Source organism: Malaclemys terrapin, chromosome 13 (genome assembly GCF_027887155.1).
Source record: "Malaclemys terrapin pileata isolate rMalTer1 chromosome 13, rMalTer1.hap1, whole genome shotgun sequence".
NCBI lineage: Eukaryota > Metazoa > Chordata > Testudines > Emydidae > Malaclemys > Malaclemys terrapin.
Window position 1 is genome coordinate 23,082,594 of NC_071517.1, and position 18,692 is coordinate 23,101,285.

The 18,692-nt window shown below is 46.9% G+C and overlaps 1 protein-coding gene across 3 annotated transcripts in view; it reads left to right on the forward strand.

Annotated features, from left to right (window-relative positions):
- The first annotated feature begins 846 nt into the window (after positions 1–846).
- Positions 847–18,692, forward strand: part of PIK3R6 (phosphoinositide-3-kinase regulatory subunit 6) — a 70,263-nt gene continuing 52,417 nt past the window's right edge. Inside the window, exon 1 of one of the 3 annotated variants that reach the window (XM_054048367.1) lies at positions 847–1,174. The gene's annotated coding sequence lies outside the window, so the exon portion shown is untranslated. Of the gene's footprint in view, positions 1,175–7,346; positions 7,622–11,470; positions 11,881–18,692 lie in introns of those variants that run through there. The other 2 variants (XM_054048368.1, XM_054048369.1) reach the window with 2 other exon arrangements.

An 18,692-nucleotide genomic window follows, 5' to 3' on the forward strand; every position in this document is an offset into this window, starting at 1 on the left:
CGCAAAGAGCATCTCACCCGCCCTGCACCATTCTAACCCAGTCATAAAATCCCAGGGAAGCCCAGGAAGCCTGGGAGCTGGACTTCATGCAGTACAGTGAGCTGGACGTCATATAATACAACTACACAGCTAGGACACCCAGTCCCTGGTTCACATGCTGGGTGGAGAGTGAGCTATACAGGGAACGGTTCCTTCTGACATCGCAGTATAAGCAGGAGAGGACTGACAGTCAAGCAATTGTATCTCAGGCTGGAGTGTTCTCCCATGGTGAGACAATGTGACTGAGAGTCAGGATTTGCAGATTGTGTTCCTAGCTTTGCCACTGATTTGCTGTGTGACCTTGGGCACATCACTTCCCTTCCTGGTGCCTCAGTGAAATGGGGGCAGTACTGATCTTCCTGTGAAGAAGAATGCTTGTGAAGTGCTCTGAGACCTGCCAGGGATGAAAGGCCCTATAGAAATGCACAGTGTCATTGTTATCAGAAGGAATGCAAAGCTAGACTGGAGAGCTGGAAAAGTAGCCATGCATTAGCCAGATGCCTCCCTGTCACTCTCAGCAACATTGTTTATGTGTGTGCGCTGTATATTTAGCAAGGCTTGTTTTTCTGAGACACTGCCTCTTTCTTAGCAGGCTGGCATCATGACAGAAGTTCCATGCACGGTTTCTTGGTGGGGTGAGCTGACACATGCCACACCTCTGGGGCTGAGGTGGTAATGCCAGCTAAGTGACTCATGCCACCTACTGTTAGTTTTGGCTCACCCCAAGTTTTATAAATCTCCACCTGACCTGAACGTTCATTTGTTTTCTGAAGAGAAGCAAAGTCTAGCAATGCTCGGCCCTTCCTCTCCCACCCCGGACCCTGCGAGATTGCCAGGGAGATAGTGAACAACAAGGCTCTCTCCTTGGGAGACATCTTGCATGAAAGAGGAAGTCGTCTTGAAATAACACAGGCACTTCCCTTTTTACTGAGACTTTTGCAGACTTTGAAACATGCAGCACAGCCCCTAGAAAGGCAGCAGCTGGATTAGTTAGGTTGCACAGGCTGCCCTGCTGCACAGTCAGAGCAGGCAAGGAGATGGCTTGTCAAGAACTGCGCCCTGCTGCCTTCGTTTGGGATGGGACCTCAGGTGCACATGAGACTGGCAGATTGCCCCAGTGGCTCTTCTAAAAGAAGTAGGTAGCATTCTTCTATCATATAGCAGGCTGCTGCTGAATGCATAGCTTTGGTTGCACTGAAATGCTAGTCTTGTCATATTCCTGTTGCTTTCTCGGCTCTTTCGGAGGGGGTCTACCGCTTAGATCAATGCATCATTCAATAGGTGGTTCTCTTATCAGGTCCTTCACGGGAAACTTTTATGGAAAGGGGGGCGGGGGGATGCACAAAAATGACATTGTGTCGCTAATGTGCTTGTCACATTTGGGAGTGTTGCAGATTTTAGAAATTTGAAATCTGGGTGTGTGTGTGTGTGAGAGAGAGAGAAAACTCTGTCCCTGGTAGAAAAAGGCCCTGGAAATTGTCCTAACAGGATATACATGGTTTCCTTTTTCTAAGTGAATTTCATGCTGGGGCTAGGGGACTGCCAGCCCTGGAGAATGAAACTCCCTGCTTATCCACAGAGCTGGAACATCACAGGCAGCAGCAGTGTGAGCTTCCCCCACACTTCCCAGTCAGTGCGCTTGAGCCATGACCTGAAGTGACTGCCCCTTGGGCCAGTGGCTATTTCAGTCTGTGCAGCCCATTCAGTGGTCTCTGCTATAACTGCCAATGTGGGGGACAGCTGGTAATTTTTGTGCTGTGGATGCACAATGCTGTTATGAGACCCACCAGCTCTTTGCACGCAGGCCCCGGAAACAGCTGACAGAGAGTAACTACTTTCAATTTCTTCCCACCACGGCTGGAGTATGATCAGTGAATTCCAGTGAAATTATTCTCACCACAAAGTTTCTGGTATCTCATCAATATCTCTTGTTCATTTATAACCCTAATATAACTGACTCCAAACCGGCACCTTCTGCTCTCAGTGAGTTGAAAGGGTCACATGCCCTCATGGCCACTCCCATAATCCTCTCTTCCCCAACTCAGCCCGCTGATTGTGTCTCCTCTTAATTTCTGTCTGTCAGGTCTTGGGAGTATATCTCACTCTGCAATGTGTGCAGTGCCTCGCACGCTGGGACCCCGATCTCTGAATGAGGGCCTGCAAACACTGGATAGACAGGGCTGGCTCCAGCATTTCTGCCGCCCGAAGCAAAAAAAACCCGCAATCGCGACCGGTGGCGGCAATTGGGGGAAAAAAAAAAAAAGCCGCGATCGGCGGCGGCAGTTCGGCTGCAGGTCCTTCGCTCCTAGAGGGAGTGAGGGACCCGCCGCCCCCGAATTGCCGCACATGCCGCCCCTCTCCCTTGGCCGCCCCAAGCACCTGCTTGTTAAGCTGGTGCCTGGAGCCGGCCCTGTGGATAGCACAACTAATAAATAATGATAATAATGATAAAGAGATGGAGCGAAGAAAATCAGCGCAGTCCTTCTAGGATAGGAAACTGAGAAGGGCCTGTGTTCAGTGTTCAAATGTAACAAAACAGAGAGCTAAGACAGTGCAACATTCAGCTTTTATTCCTTTCGCCACATGTACTGTCCTCTTTCTCATCAAGCATTTTCTTACAGTTGAGGGCTCTGAGTTCCGAGAGGTTATCCTATACATATACTATCGTAGTATAATGTCGTCTGTCATGGACAGTTAGAGGTTCCCTGAAATTTGACCCTAAATGCTGACCCTAAATTTCTTTGGTGGCATTCACTCACCCCTAACGCACAAGTATTATTGCAAGCTAATAACACTGGTCTACAATTTTTGAGAAGTCGTCTGCTTCAGAGATAAAATGTACTATTTATTATGTATTTTGATGTGCTGAATTCAAATATGACAATTAAAACAACTGATTGGCTACTGTTTCTAAGATATTTAAGTTTTTACATTTTATGTCTATGTATATTGTGTAGATAGTAGAGTTTTAATCATAAATTGTAAACCTAGGTCTTTTCATGTGTTTATGGTTGCTTTACATGATAATATTTCACCTGTCCTGTTTATGTAACACTTTAAAAATCAGCAAACGGGTTATATAAATAAAATTTATTATGAAACAAAAGGCAAAAAACTATTATGTACATAGTTTAGTCCTATTCAGTGTCTACTCGGCGCTTCTTGGCTTGTCTCTTGTATTCATTAAATGGAGCATCTCTTGTCACTGTCCACCAATAGTCTGCAAGCATTGATGGGCTCCATTTGCCCTGATAGCGTTTCTCCATTGTTGCAATGTCCTGGTGAAATCGCTCGCCATGCTAGTCGCTCACTGCTCTGCAGTTCGGTGGAAAAAAATCTAGATGAAAGTGCAAAAAATGTATCTTTAGTGACATGTTGCAACCAAGGCGTTTGTATGCCTTGAGGAGGTTTTCCACCAACAACCTGTAGTTGTCTGCCTTGTTGTTTCCGAGAAAATTTATTGCCACTAACTGGAAGGCTTTCCATGCCGTCTTTTCCTTGCCACGCAGTGCATGGTCAAATGCATCATCTCGAAGAAGTTCACGAATCTGAGGACCAACAAAGACACCTTCCTTTATCTTAGCTTCACTTAACCTTGGAAATTTTCCACGGAGGTACTTGAAAGCTGCTTGTGTTTTGTCAATGGCCTTGACAAAGTTCTTCATCACACCCAGCTTGATGTGTAAGGGTGGTAACAAAATCTTCTTTGATTCAACAAGTGGTGGATGCTGAACACTTTTCGTCCCAGGCTCCAATGACTGTCGGAGTGGCCAATCTTTCTTGATGTAGTGGGAATCTCTTGCACGACTATCCCATTCGCAGAGAAAACAGCAGTACTTTGTGTATCCAGTCTGCAGACCAAGCAAGAGAGCAACAACCTTCAAATCTCCATAAAGCTGCCATTGATGTTGATCATAGTTTATGCACCTCAAAAGTTGTTTCATGTTGTCATAGGTTTCCTTCCTATGGACTGCATGACCAACTGGAATTGATGGCAAAACATTGCCATTATGCAGTAAAACAGCTTTAAGACTCGTCTTCGATGAATCAATGAACAGTCTCCACTCATCTGGATCGTGAACGATTTTGAGGGCTGCCATCACACCATCGATGTTGTTGCAGGCTACAAGATCACCTTCCATGAAGAAGAATGGGACAAGATCCTTTTGACGGTCACGGAACATGGAAACCCTAACATCACCTGCCAGGAGATTCCACTGCTGTAGTCCGGAGCCCAACAGCTCTGCCTTACTCTTGGGTAGTTCCAAATCCCCGACAAGGTCATTCAGTTCACCTTGTGTTATGAGGTGTGGTTCAGAGGAGGAGGATGGGAGAAAATGTGGGTCCTGTGACATTGATGGTTCAGGACCAGAAGTTTCATCCTCTTCCTCTTCCTCGTCTGACTCAAGTGAGAATGATTCTGGTGCATCAGGAACCGGCAGTCCTTCTCCGTGGGGTATTGGGCGTATAGCTGATGGAATGTTTGGATAATGCACAGTCCACTTTTTCTTCTTTGACACACCTTTCCCAACTGGAGGCACCATGCAGAAGTAACAAATGCTGGTATGATCTGTTGGCTCTCTCCAAATCATTGGCACTGCAAAAGGCATAGATTTCCTTTTCCTGTTCAACCACTGGCGAAGATTTGTTGCACAAGTGTTGCAGCATATGTGTGGGGCCCACCTCTTGTCCTGATCTCCAATTTTGCAGCCAAAATAAAAGTGATAGGCTTTCTTAACCATAGTGGTTATACTGCGCTTTTGTGATGCAAAAGTCACTTCACCACAAACATAGCAGAAGTTATCTGCATTGTTCACACAAGTACGAGGCATCTCTGCTCACTTTGGCTAAACAGAAATGTGTCCCTTTGCAAAATCAAACGCTGACAAATAAGAAAGCACGACACTGTATGATTTCTAGAGCTGATATAGGGCAATTTGTTCAGCAGAGTGATGTAAGATTCATTATGGTTGCATCATCCATGACTTCTAGGAATAACATGATGCAATTCATATCATGGACGACGCAATACCAGCTTCAGATTGCATCATTCATTGTTTTGCCTAAAAAGCAAGTACTGTCCAAACCCAGTCATAGATTTATTCATAGATCCAGTCAAAGATGTATTTTAGTCATTTCTGGTTTAAATTGAGATCCCTTCCCTTTATAACTCACTTATCCTCCGCCATTCCCAAGTCAAGGGTCGTATATACTGACCCAATAGCATATCTTGAAAACTAGAGCCAATCAACAATTTTAAGCATCATTTTCGTTCTCAGTGACCCAGAATTAGTAAAGTTTGACTACATTTATTTCAGAAGCATTTTGGCTGTAGAGCAATATAATTAATAGGGAGGGGAGACTGTACAATTTTAATTATGTCTGTGGAAAGGTATTTTATAATCTCTGTGTGGCTTGAAGTATAGAACCTTAAATCTGTGAAATGTTGCTTTCCCCCTCAGGAAATCCCTTAAAGCAAGTTGCTGTATTGCACACCCTTGTAGGGAGAATCCCTGCAATCAGCCTGTTGCAGAGCTCTTTCCAGCCCAGAAATATGCCTGTGTTTTCCAGGCAAGGTTTTCCCCTTTCCGGGATCATCCAGGACTGCTATGCAGAACTGGGCACCAGTTGCTCTGACTTCCCCGTCAGGTGGAAGGGCTTTGCTTGGCTGTTTTTTCTGTGTACATTTGGCAGTGGATTTGGGAATTATTTTATTTTTTCCCCCCAGATTGTTTTTCTGAAGCTGACTTTGGGAATGGAAGTAGAGATGCTAAATTTAAAGACCCGATGCTTCCTGAAAATCATTTTCTTCCCCCAGAACAGTAATTGAAGGTGACGTGAATGAGGAATTCTCCAAAGAGTCATTAGTATCCAGGAACTAGCCTGCACTTCCCACTCCAGGTTTAGCAAAAGAGTTTAGCGCCTATTGGACTCAGAGACACAGACAGACACAATAGAAGCGGCTAATGGGAGTGGAGTGAATGCTGTGAATGAGTCCCTTAGAATTCTGTAATGAATTGGCTTCCTCAGTGTTTGAGTTCCCGTTGTATTTGCTTTCTGCAAATATGAGTCTCCTGGCAGGAATGATCCTCACAAGAGCAGTGAACATGACGCAGATACTGCAGACTACTGCCGGAAAGCAAAGCCTGAGCTTGTTATCTACATCCCTAGGAGCCGTGCCGGAGTGAGGGCACCTGGTTTCATATCCGAACCAGCCAAAACCACAAGTTCAGCCAGGTTTGAGGTGAAACCATTAATCAGCCCAAACTTGCTCCAAACTGGACCCAAGCTCTCTCCCTTTCTTTAGAGTCTCCTGCACCTCAGTAATCTATTTGAATCTGTAAAATGAAACCTGGCCCTAGCTGAATTTTATGTGGTTTTGGGGTTTCATAATGAAAGTTTCACTCAGTTTTAGTTGTGACTTCAGACTCAAGCAGCAATGAACATAAAGGGCTCATGGCAGCACCACACCAATGTCTCTCTGCATCCTCCTTTTCCTGAACTATTGTTCAGTATCTTTGGGTTTTTATGTCACCCTCTTCCTGCTGCAGCCAAATGGGGCAAGGCCTTATACAGTCTTTATTCCTGGCTGTGATTTTGATCCTTGGGACTGTTAGCAGCAGGCATACATTAGAGCAGCCCTTGGACTGCTCTAAATTATTGCATGGAAAACGAAGCTGCACACAGTGGCTCCAGGATTGGAGAATACAATGTATGTTTTATGCCACCTTTGTACACACACCCCAACCTGTGCTTCATACAGTTCGACCAGACCCCAGGATCTGGCCCTAAATCAGGAGTAACTCCATTGGAATCAATGAGTGTAAAACCGGTGTGAGAGGATAATCTGCCCGGTGAGTGCAAAGTGGGCATGAAATGCTACCACTGATGTCAGTGAGTGGGGAATACGGATGTAGTACTTTATCTACCCTTTGCACAGGTGTAACTGATGGCACAAGTTGCAGTTTGTAGAATCAGACTCCAGTTTGCAGCTGGCAGAGCCCGGTGCACATAGCACAGAATCACAAGGGGCTGTAAAGCAGCAGCAGTGACTGGCATGGAATGGCTAAGGTCTAGGAGAGAGAGAGAGAGAGGTGCTGCAAAAGAAGACCCCCATGGCAGCCAGTCTCAGAGCCCAGATCAACTGACCCAGTCTAGATGTTTGGACTCGGGCTGGAACCAAGCTCAGAAACCCGGCGAGGGGGGTGGATCTGCCTTTCCACAGCTGCCCTGCTCCCTTCCAGTAAACAAAAGGTCACATTTGATACTTTCTGCTCCTGCAGCTTTCACTGGAGCTAAAAGGAAACTCCAGCTGGGCAAGCACCGAGTGAGAGCTCTGTAACGTTAGACTAAAGCCCTTCATGTGTTACTTTCAGAACTGATCTCGCTCTGAAGTGGCCGTGAGAGAGCAGGGTGCAGCAATGCAGTGTGGGGGTGTGGGGGTGTGAATTCTGATCTGCTCCAAGGGACACCTGTCGTAGTGTGGCGAGCCAGAACGGACACATATGCTCCGGCATGTTCCCCCAGGGCTGCGGACTCAGCCTCACCATGCAGGACGGCTCGGGACCGATCACCTGTGACGGTATTTGTATGAATTCATTCTTCACATTGGTAGCAAGCCAGGGTTTTGATTTCTGAAATGTGATTAGTGCTTTTGGACTGGAGCCGTGATTGACAGGGAGGAAGCGGGGTTGCGGGGCGGGGGGAAGGGTGTCTTTCATACTCTGGTCCCAATTAAATTTCCCTTGCAAATGTAGCCGCTTGTGCTGATAATCAAGATAAATGGAATGTACTTAGCCGACTGGATTTGTGTAAATACACCAATGTCCAAGACTTGAGCTGGACTATATATAACTCTCCTAAAACATGTGTGCGCATTTCACTGGCAGTGCATGACCCAACTTTGGGACTTTGACACGTTGGTTAATAGAGGGGGTTTTAGGAGAGAGAATATTTTCCTGGTTTTGTCATTATTTTCGTTAGGTTTTTGGCACTTGACTGGTCCAGGCATCCTCCAGGATGTGTAGTTTTTGACTCGTAATTTGACACTCAATGCTGGGAAAACTCTTCTCATCACATGTCTGTTTCACAGACTAGACAGTGGCCGGTGAAAGAAAGGCAATTGCTTGAGTTAGCGAGTTGAAGGGTGAGACTGTGAAGGCCACACTCTGGAAGAAATCCCCAAATTCACAGCTGTAATACCTACAGCGATACCAGGGACTTTGGGGGAGTAATGACTGCAGTGCTGCAACTTTGCAGCAGCTCTGAGGATGAAATTCTTGCTAGATAGAAGCCAGTGGGAGTTTTGCCACTGACTTCTAAGGGGGCGGTTCTGTTCATTATCTTCATCAATGAGTTAGATAATGGTATGGAGAGTACACATAAAGTTTGCGGACGAGACCAAGCTGGGAGGGATTGCAAGTGCTTTGGAGGATAGGATTAAAGTTCAAAATGATCTGGACAAACTGGAGAAATGGTCTGAAGTAAATAGGGTGAAATCCAATATGGACAAATGCAAAGTACTCCACTTAGGAAGGAACAATCAGTTGCACACATACAAAATGGGAAATGACTGCCTAGGAAGCAGTACTGTGGAAAGGGAACTGGGGGTCATAGTGGATCACACGCTAAATATGAGTCAACAGTGTAACGCTGTTGCAAAAAAAGCAAATATCATTCTGGGATGTATTAGCAGGCGTTTTGTAAGCAAGACACGAGAAGTAATTCTTCCACAGGTGTTTAATATTCTGTGTGAAGATTTCTCTAAAGTCAGTGTGTGCTTGCCAAGACATCATGGCACAAACGTATTTCTCAGCCTGTTCCTTATGCCTGGGTAGCCCCATTAGATTTTCAGGCTCTTCTCTGTAAATGCATTTAGAAGCGATCCAAAGGGAACGTGCCTTTTACCTACTCATATAAATGGGAAAAGCTGATAGGCTCTTGTGCCTTTTCACTGAATATTGCGGCTCTGTATCGCTCACTCTCACTTCGATGCAGCTTGAACAACAGAGAAGAAGGCACCTACTCATCACCCTGAGCTGGCAAGCTGCCTCTACAGAGAGAGCATAATTTCTTTACACAGAGGAGACCCATCCAAAACCCTAGAGCCAAACTTGAAGGAAGCTCAGCTCCAGGTCCAGAGGTGTCTTGGTCTGCCCTTTCTTTAGTGCACTAGTTTTAGAGTCATAGAAATGTAGGACAGGACCTTGAGAGTCACCTAGTCCACCCCTCTGTGCTGACCAAAGAAACCTAAACCATCCCTGACAGGTGTTTGTCCAACCTGTTCTTAAAAACCTCCAATGACGGGGATTCCACAACCTCCCTTAGAAGACTTGTCTGGTACCAGCAAACACACACTGTGATTGTTTTGACATTCATGTAACATAGTGGTAGTGGTGGGGGGCTCAATCCTGCAAAGGACTGAGTGCTTCCTGCAGGGTGCTGTGTGTCTGCAAAGCTCCAATGTGAGAGGAATAAATTCCACAACTCCCAGGGGAACATGGCAACCAAAAAGCAGTTCTTCTGCCACACATCAATAGGTGACAGGTTTCAGAGAGGTAGCTGTGTTAGTCTGTATCAGCAAAAACAACAAGGAGTCCTTGTGGCGCCTTAGAGACTAACAAATGTATTTGGGCATAAACTTTCAGATGCTTGGAGTGAAAAATACAGTAAGCAGTGTGTGTGTGTGTGTGTGTGTGTGTGTGTATATATATATATATATAATATATATATATACAGCACATGAAAAGATGGGAGTTGTCTTACCAAGTGGGGGGTCTGTGCTAATGAGCCCAATTCAATTAAGGTGGAAGTGGCCTATTCTCAACAGCTGACAAGAAGGGGTGAATATCAAGAGAGGGAAAGGTTTCAGAAATGGCCAACATCCACCTTGATTGCATTGGCCTTGTTAGCACTACAAAAGTAATTTTCCCTCTCTTGTATCAGAGGGGTAGCGGTGTTAGTCTGGATCTGTAAAAAGCAACAGAGAGACTTGTGGCACCTTTAAGACTAACAGATGTGTTGGAGCATAAGCTTTTGTGGGTGAATACCCACTTCGTCAGAAGCATGCATCTGATGAAGTGGGTATTCACCCACGAAAGCTTATGCTCCAACACATCTGTTAGTCTTAAAGGTGCCACAGGACTCTCTGTTGCTTTCCCTCTCTTGATATTCACCCCTTCTTGTCAACTGTTGAGAATAGGCCACTTCCACCTTAATTGAATTGGCCTCGTTAGCACTACAAAAGTAATTTTCCCTCTCTTGAAATTTGTTAGTCTCTAAGATGCCACATCAATAGGTGTGGCTGGTTAGGAGTGAGAGGCGCCCTGACACACAGGAGAGCTGGTAAGGGCTGGTCATCTTCAGGCACTAACCAACTAATGGGGATCAGGATTCTGTTGACTCATATCCAGCTTCTCGTCCACTGTAATCCCAAGGTCCTTTTCTGCAGAACTGCTGCTTAGCCAGTCGGTCCCCAGCCTGAAGCAGTGCATGGGATTCTTCCGTCCTAAGTGCAGGACTCTGCACTTGTCCTTGTTGAACCTCATCAGATTTTTTTTGGCGCTGTGGGGGAGGGGCAGAACTGGGCGGGGAAGAGGTGGGGTGGGAGCAGGAAGAGGTGGGGCAGAGTGGGAAGAGGCTTGGCAGGGGTGGGGCCTTGGGGGAAGAGGTGGAGTGGGGGCAGGGCCTGGCCGGAGTCAGGGGGGAGCACCCCCTGGCAGATTAGAAACTCGGCGCCTATGTCCCGGGCCTTATTCTCCCCCCAGGGACGGCCCTGTCAACACTATTACTTTTAGCAGTCATCTGTAATCTCCTCAAAAAAAGATAGTTAGTTTGACAGGATGTTTTCCATAAACCCATGCTGATCTGCATTAATTGCATTGCCTTCTGAGCTGCCAAATGGACCCATAAATATGCCTGCAATTGCTGGGAAAGTTGGCTTTCAGTTTTCTAAAATAGAGGGGTTTTTTTATCAGTGAAAATCCAGCACATTTACTGAAAATTGAAGAAAAAACATTTTTTTCACCAAAGTTTCCTGCCATGCCCCCCGAATCCCTGCCCCTCAAGAAAACCTGGCGTTTTTTTCAAGCATTCTCGACTGGACTTGCTCCTGGAGGCTCTTTTCAAGGGATACTGCACCTGCCCAGCTGATGAGTCACAGAAGGTTGCCCTCCTGGCAGAAAAGAGAAACTCCAGTGTAATGGAGAAGAAAATCTAATCCCCATTCGTATCACAAAGGAGAATCACCCAGTTAAAAATAATTAGCTACAACGTTTAAAAATTCGGCTCCCATCTGATTACTAAAAGAGGATTTACTAATTGAACTGGGGTATGAGTGACAGGCAAGGTGCTTGGGGCAAGGCTCTCACTGGTGGGAGAGATGGGAATGAGACTGTCCTGTTATTTGGGGGCGCCACCTCTGCCTCTGCTGTTGTGTGTCACATTTTCCCCGTCGACTCAGCAGTCATTTCCCCATAAGTCATGTGCTCTCACGGGGGTCTGTGAGCCCTTCCTGCTCTCGGACGGAAGGCTTGTGGTCACGGTGAGCAGTGAGTTTAGAGCTCACAGACAGAAAACCCAGAAGCAAAACCCTTTCAGGCTCTGCAACGCTTTTCACTTGGCTGCTGATGCAAAGGCTAGAGGGAACTTCAGCATAGCCCGTTCCTCCTATGCTTGATCTCTGGACTAACATGGACCGTGGCCTGCACACCATGCATTGCTGAGGTCTGCCCCAGCCACCGACTCCTGCTCCTCTTTATTTTCCCTGCGATGCACATGCTGGGGGAGCTCTGTGCTCTGGGGAGAGCTTTGCACCTACAAGCCAGAAGAATCCAAGGGAAGGTAAGGGCAGTCTGACATGGAAGGGATGGGACAGAGGGGAGATTTTACCCCCAAAATGTGGGGCACTGGTTGCATTTGGCAGAGTGTGGGAGCTCCTATAAATTGACTGGCCCCCTAGAGAGTGTGGCAGCCTCTAGGGACAACTTGGATTCACCTCCAGAATTATTGGGACACCCCCCTCCCCCAAGCATCCCCATGCATAAGTGCCTTGGTGCGAAGGAGGAATACATGGGCCCTGCTGGATTCCCCTGCTCTCTTGTTGGCTTGTGATCGTGCAGTGGCTGTCTGTCAGCAACTCTGCCTCCCTGTTTGGTGTATTACTCTGTAGTAAACTCTTCTGCTGCTTCTCTTTGGGCTCTGGAGAATGAGCAGGGCCTTCCCTGCTTTAGATCCTCCCAGGAGAGCACTTGGTGCTCAGAGACAGTTTGAGACAGTTATTTATAAGGGCCTGGTACAAGGGACACAGTTAATGTTCCTTTGGTCACACTTTGGAGATGTTGCCCCATCCAGAGACATGCACTCAGCTGTGCACTGCGTTGTTTGGCAGGGGCCAGTGGAGAGGGCCTGGTGTGCTATTTTGCACCCTAAGTGATGGAGACTGAGATGCAGTTTGCACATTCCTCTGCATGAGTTTAATTAGACAGCAAGAAGAGCAGAGTAACCAGTAGTGTCACTAGCAAACCATGGGTGAGGCAGCACACACTCATACATGCATGCACACCTACATGCATATGCATGCTTGCATGTGCTTGCACACTCACACCGGCACACATGAACATGCATATGCACATACATATACACGTATGTGCGTGCATTTGCACAAGTGTGTGCACATATGAACATGCATGCATATGAATGTACACACACACACACATATAGACATGCATACTCACATACACTAAGGCTGGGATCGGCAGCCTTTGGCACGTGGCCCGTCAGGGAAATCCGCTGGCAGGCCGGGACGGTTTGTTTACCTGCAGCGTTTGCAGGTTGGCTGATCGCAGTTCCCACTGGCCGCAGTTCACCAAAGGGGGCTGCGGGAAGCGGCGGGGGACAAAGGATTTGCTGGCCACCGCTTCCTGCAGCCCCCATTGGCCCGGAACGGTGAACTGCGGCCAGTGGGAACTGCGATCGGCCGAACCTGCAAACGCTGCAGGTAAACAAACCGTCCCGGCCCGCCAGCAGATTTCCCGCGTGCCAAAGGTTGCCGATCCCTGCACTAAGGGCTCGTCTACACTGGCACTTTACAGCGCTGCAACTTTCTCATTCAGGGGTTTGAAAAACCACCCCCCGGAGCGCAGCAAGTTTCAACGCTGTAAAACGCCAGTGTAGACAGTGCCCCAGCGCTGGGAGCTGTGCTCCCAGCACAGTGCGGTCTCAGAACAGGTAGGGACTAGCCTGCCTTAGCCAGGCAGCACCGCCAACGGGACTTTTAACAGCCCGGTCGGCGGTGCTGACCAGAGCCACCATGACCCAGTGCCTTCCATTCTGAGACCCAGTACTGGGTCGCAACCCGCAGTTTGAAAACCACTGCACTAAAGTAACCTATGAGTTAATGAATGAGTAACTATTATAGAATCATAGAATATCAGGGTTGGAAGGGACCTCAGGAGGTCATCTAGTCCAACCCCCTGCTCAAAGGGGGACCAATTCCCAGACAGATTTTTGCCCCAGATCCCTACATGGCCCCCTCAAGGATTGAACTCACAACCCTGGGTTTAGCAGACCAATGCTCAAACCACTGAGTTATCCCTCCCCCCCGAGAGCAGCCCTGTAGTCCCAATCCAGCGGAAGGGGAAGGCATCTTCCTCCAGCTCACAGAGAAGAGTCACTCCTAGCAAACAGCACCCAGGGTCAGAGCACTGCAGTGGGACTGGGGTCCCGTGGATCCCGCCGGATCCACTGACATAATAGCGGGAGCAGGTAAAATGTACTTTGTTGCGGGCGGGATTAGGTGGGCAAAAAAACCCAGACTGCGGTAATTTGCGGGAAAACACTAAATCTCTCGTCAGTTTACCAAGAGTAGCCTATTCAAGAAATTATTTTATTTGAGCTTCTCTTTCCCATATGTATACAATATATTAACCAACCATTTTTGTTGTTATTATTATTATTATTATTATTTTTAGTAGCATGAGGGAATCTGTCCCTCTTGCGGGATTTGCAGGATCTAAGATTTTTGCAGGTGGGAGCGAGATTAAAAATTGAAGAAACAATGCAGGAGTGGGTGGGACTGGGAGTGAGTATTTGTGGGCCGGGATGGGAGCGGGATTAAAAATACAGTCCCGCGCAGGGCTCTACCTGGGCGCATGTGATGAATGGACGGGCTGGGGCAGGTTCTCTACAGAGGGAGTTGAGATGCTGCTGGAACTAGCGTCCTTGGAAGAGCTGGTTGAAATGCAGAATTTCTGTTTCAACATTTAAAAAATTGTTTTCATTCCAAATAGGAACCAAACCAAATATTGGCAAAATTTCCCATGAAATGGAAATTCTGAAATCTTTGTTTCAAAAATGACATCTTTTTGTTTGACATTTCATCCAAACCAACGTGATTTCTTGAAAATTTAACTAAGGTCAAAATGGCATTTTCTGGCAGAAAACTGTTTGGATGAGAAACGTCCCATCAGCTGTAGCCCTTGGCCTGGCAGTTGCTTGGGTACCAGCCTCTAACTGAAAATAAACCATCACACCTAGCCAGGGACAGATGGGATCGGGGTGGGGACAGGAGGAGTCAGGTGGGGGTGGACCCTGCCCTGCTGCTGCCTCTCTTATTCTTCTGCTGGGAGAGCATCTCTGCCTCTATCCTCTCTCGGGAGGGCGCTGGCTCACCCTCTGATTTCAGCAGCACTCAGTGATGGCCTCCCTACTGCAGTTGGTTTGGGGAGAAAAGCCCAACTTCCCTCTGTCCCCATGTGCTGCACCTGACCTCCCTAGGGTGGGGCAGAGTGGCTGCTTCCTGATAGGATGAGGAGCCCGTCGATCAGATCAGATCAGCCCAAGAGAGAAAGACATTTGCTTTGGCCCCTATTGGAGAGGACCTCAAGCTGCCAGACAGCAGTGATGGGGTGGTAAGTTTGGGCACCTGTATGAGTCATCCCACACCGTATGGCACGCTGTCCCCCTCTAATGGTGACTGCGCCACATCTTGAGCTGCGTCGTTTAGCTCACACTGTAGACGGTCCTGGTTTCAGATTCAGAGGTCCCAGATTCCATTCCTGCTGCTATTGACACACCCAGCTGTGTGGGTGCAGCATTATGTAGGGTCCTGACCCAGTGGTTTGGAGTCAGGGTAATCCCTCTCAGACCGTAGGCAGGACTAGGCAAGGGATGAGGCAGATGTCTCATACACCAGTCAGAGAACGTAATGCCTGGTTTGGATTCATTGTGCCCATTCTGAGCCCACCCTCCGGCTTCACTCTCAGATATCCCTATGACGAGAACTGCGCCCCCAGCAAAGCAGACAATGCACATGGGCATTGTGGTGGAAATGGAAATACCACATGACACCAAGCCACGAATTGTCTTCTAAGCAGCAGCAAATAGAAACAAAGATTGGCAGAGCAGGAAATAATGATGAGGACAGGGCAGTCACCCAGAGCAATCTGGATCACTTAAGAAGCTGGGCCCTTTGAAATCAACTGCCTTTTTGATATAGCCAAATGCAGAGAGAGTTCCTCTAGAAACAAGGAATGCAGGCCGTAGACACAGAATGGAGGACTGGACAACAGTGACTATGAAAAAGGATTTAAGGGTCATAATGGACAAACAACTCAACTTGAGCACCCAGTGCGATGCTGGGGTATAGGAGGAGGGAGATGATGATTTTACCTCTGTGTACGGCATTGGTGAGAAAGATCATAGAATCATAGAATCATAGAATATCAGAGTTGGAAGGGACCTCAAGAGGTCATCTAGTCCAACCCCCTGCTCAAAGCAGGACCAATTCCCAGCTAAATCATCCCAGATACTGGAATACTCAAAGCTATTAATTCCAAATAACACACCCCATTCCGCTTCTGGAAATTAGCATTATACATAGCTGCTGTCATTCACTCTTTGGATTCCATTAGTCTCCAGAGTTCTTTATTTCTGCGGTTGACCGTTTCCACCTCTCTATCCATCACTCTGTTGGTTCTGCAATATTCAGACAGTGCATTTGGCATGTCTCAGAGTCTCCATCCTTTTGGACTCTGATGTTATTTATTGCCCTGGAGACTGAGTTCATTTGAGATGGTGCTTTTAGGAATTATTCCTCAGACTTGTCTCTTTTTGGAAATAATTCCTTTTCGCCCCCTCCTGAGCCATTTTTCCTGTAGAATTTATTTTTTATTAGTAATAGTCTAGCCTGTGAAAACCCTGCCCATAACGTGTCTGGTTCCAGTCCTGCACGAGTTACCAACCCTTCCAAAATAGGCATTTGTCATGAAAAAACTGAACAGAGCCTGAATCCATAGCCATCAGGTGCTGCTGCTGGCATATCTCTTTGTTTCATGCTGTGGTCTAGCTCCATTTGTTTTTAAACTGTCTATACCAAGGCCACATCTACACTACAGACTTTTGCCACCAGAGCTCTGTTGGTCAGGGGTTGTGTTGAGATGTGATCCCTGACCAACAGAGCTGTGCCATCAGAGCCCCTAATGTAGATGCAGTTATACCCAGCAAAGCTGAGCTTTGGCTGGCATAGTTTGTTTTGCTTGTGGAGATGGTTTTATTATACAGGTACACAGGGCAGCTGCTCTAAGAGACCTTTGCTGCTATAGTGTGTACCACCATTCTTATACCCACAAATTGCTCCTAGTGTGATGTGGCGCACGTCGGTAGCTTTCATTGGATTGTTATGGGAGATGATAGCAAGTTGTAGATGATTGTTGTATTCCTGCAGTGACTTGCTTTCCCACTGGGCCTACTATCCAGTGGCTGCCCGAGGGAACAACATTCTGAGGCTACATCTGCTGTAGCAACAAAGTGCTCCTAGTGTGGACTTGGCTGATACTGGCAAAACTGCGATTTTGCTGGTATAGCTTATTCCACCTGCTTATTTCACATGCAAAATAAGCGGCACCAGTGAAACCACAGTTTTACCAGAATAGCTGTCTTTACACTATGGGCTTTTGGCGAGACAGCTGTATCAGGCAAGGATCACACTTCCTCACACCCCTGCCAACCGAGCTGTGCCAACAGAAGCCCTTAGTGTGGACCAGGCCCTAGGCTCCCATGCTACAAACCTTTATGATTTTGTGCAGCTGAGCAGTCCCGTTTGCTTCACTGGGATTCTCTTACAGGGCAGAAAGTGGAGCATCTACCTGAGTCTGCAGGATTGGGGCCGTATGCTGGTGTTTGCTTTCTAAGGCTAAGCACAGCAACCCTGTGGGTTGGTTCTCTGCCTCCTGCAATGTTCTGTTTCACCAGCTAGCCACCAGATCCTGAGCTGGGGTAAATCAGCGCAGCTTCATTGATGTCAGTGAGGCTCATCCCAGCTAAGGATCTGGCCCCACATCTATAATAATGAAGATCGGGTAAGCTGGATGCTGGCTTGGGTTCCACACACATTTTGATGCTTTTCCAAAGAATCTTTCCCTTTTAAAAGTGGGTCCACCAAAAAGTGATGGTGTCCAAAGGGCATTGGAGAGTTCCATGTTTGCTGGCTCTGGGTGTGTTCATATCAAGTGTGATCAGTTTACAGTGTCTGAAGAGTTTAGTGCTAATTGCAAGCCCTGCAAACTCAGCCTCCGCCCTGGAAGTAGAGCAAAGCTGGACTCTCTTCTTATGCATCAGGGCTGTAATACCGACTCTGCAGGCCAAACTGGGTCCTAAGCCCCATTGTCTTGAAATCTGCCCTCAGTGATACCTGCGGTGCAAATGCATTGCTCTCTTTGGGTTTTCACCAGTGTAAGTGATCGGTGCTTACTGAAGTTAAACAAGTCTTGATGCTGCACAAGAAGGAACAGAATCCATCTCACTCTCCCAGATCTTGGTTGGTTCTGCGGAGCTAACAGAAGGAGAAAGTAGTACAGACTTATTTAACTCACTGAAGTCAATCCTATTCTGTATAGGCTCTTATCCTATTCTACATAGATTCTGTCCTGTTCTTTATAGGCGCCTATGCCATCCTCATCACTGTATTATCTGAGCATCTCCCCATAGAACATTATGCAATGTGACTAACATCTGTCTAAACTGTTGTATGCAGTGTACTTGTAGCTTTGTCGGTCCCAGGATATTAGAGAGACAAGTTGGGTGAGGTAATATCTTTTACTGGACCAACTTCTGTTGGTGAGAGACACAAGCTTTTGAATCACACAAAGCTCTTATTTGGGTCTGGGAAAAGTTCAGTGTCACAGCAAAATGCCAGGTGGGACAGATTGCTGAGCATAAGTAGTTAGCACATATTGTAAGAGACCATTTAAGGTAGAGTGGTCCACCTTGTGTCTCTAATCTGTCTAAATTAATCTACAACTAAATACATGGGGGGGTGGGGTATCTTTCAGAGTGGAGCTGCACTTTATGTTACATTTCCTTTGGAAAAAATAATGCTTTACTTTAGAAGAAACAGGGATTGCTAACTAAATTTCAGCTTCTGCTGTGCAAAGGCTAAGGATTCTTGTTCTTGCTTCTACAACAGCTGGGGGAGTCCAAAGTTTTAAATTAGTGCATTTGCTCAGAATGAAGGGGAATTCCTATCTATAAAGTTTTTCGGAGCTCTTGGTTTGTGATTGGGTTCTAAATTTGGCCAAACAAGCTCACCCGCCCAACCTCTGGAAGTGAGATTTGAATATGGAAAATCAGCAGCAACATTAACAATAATTGTCGTT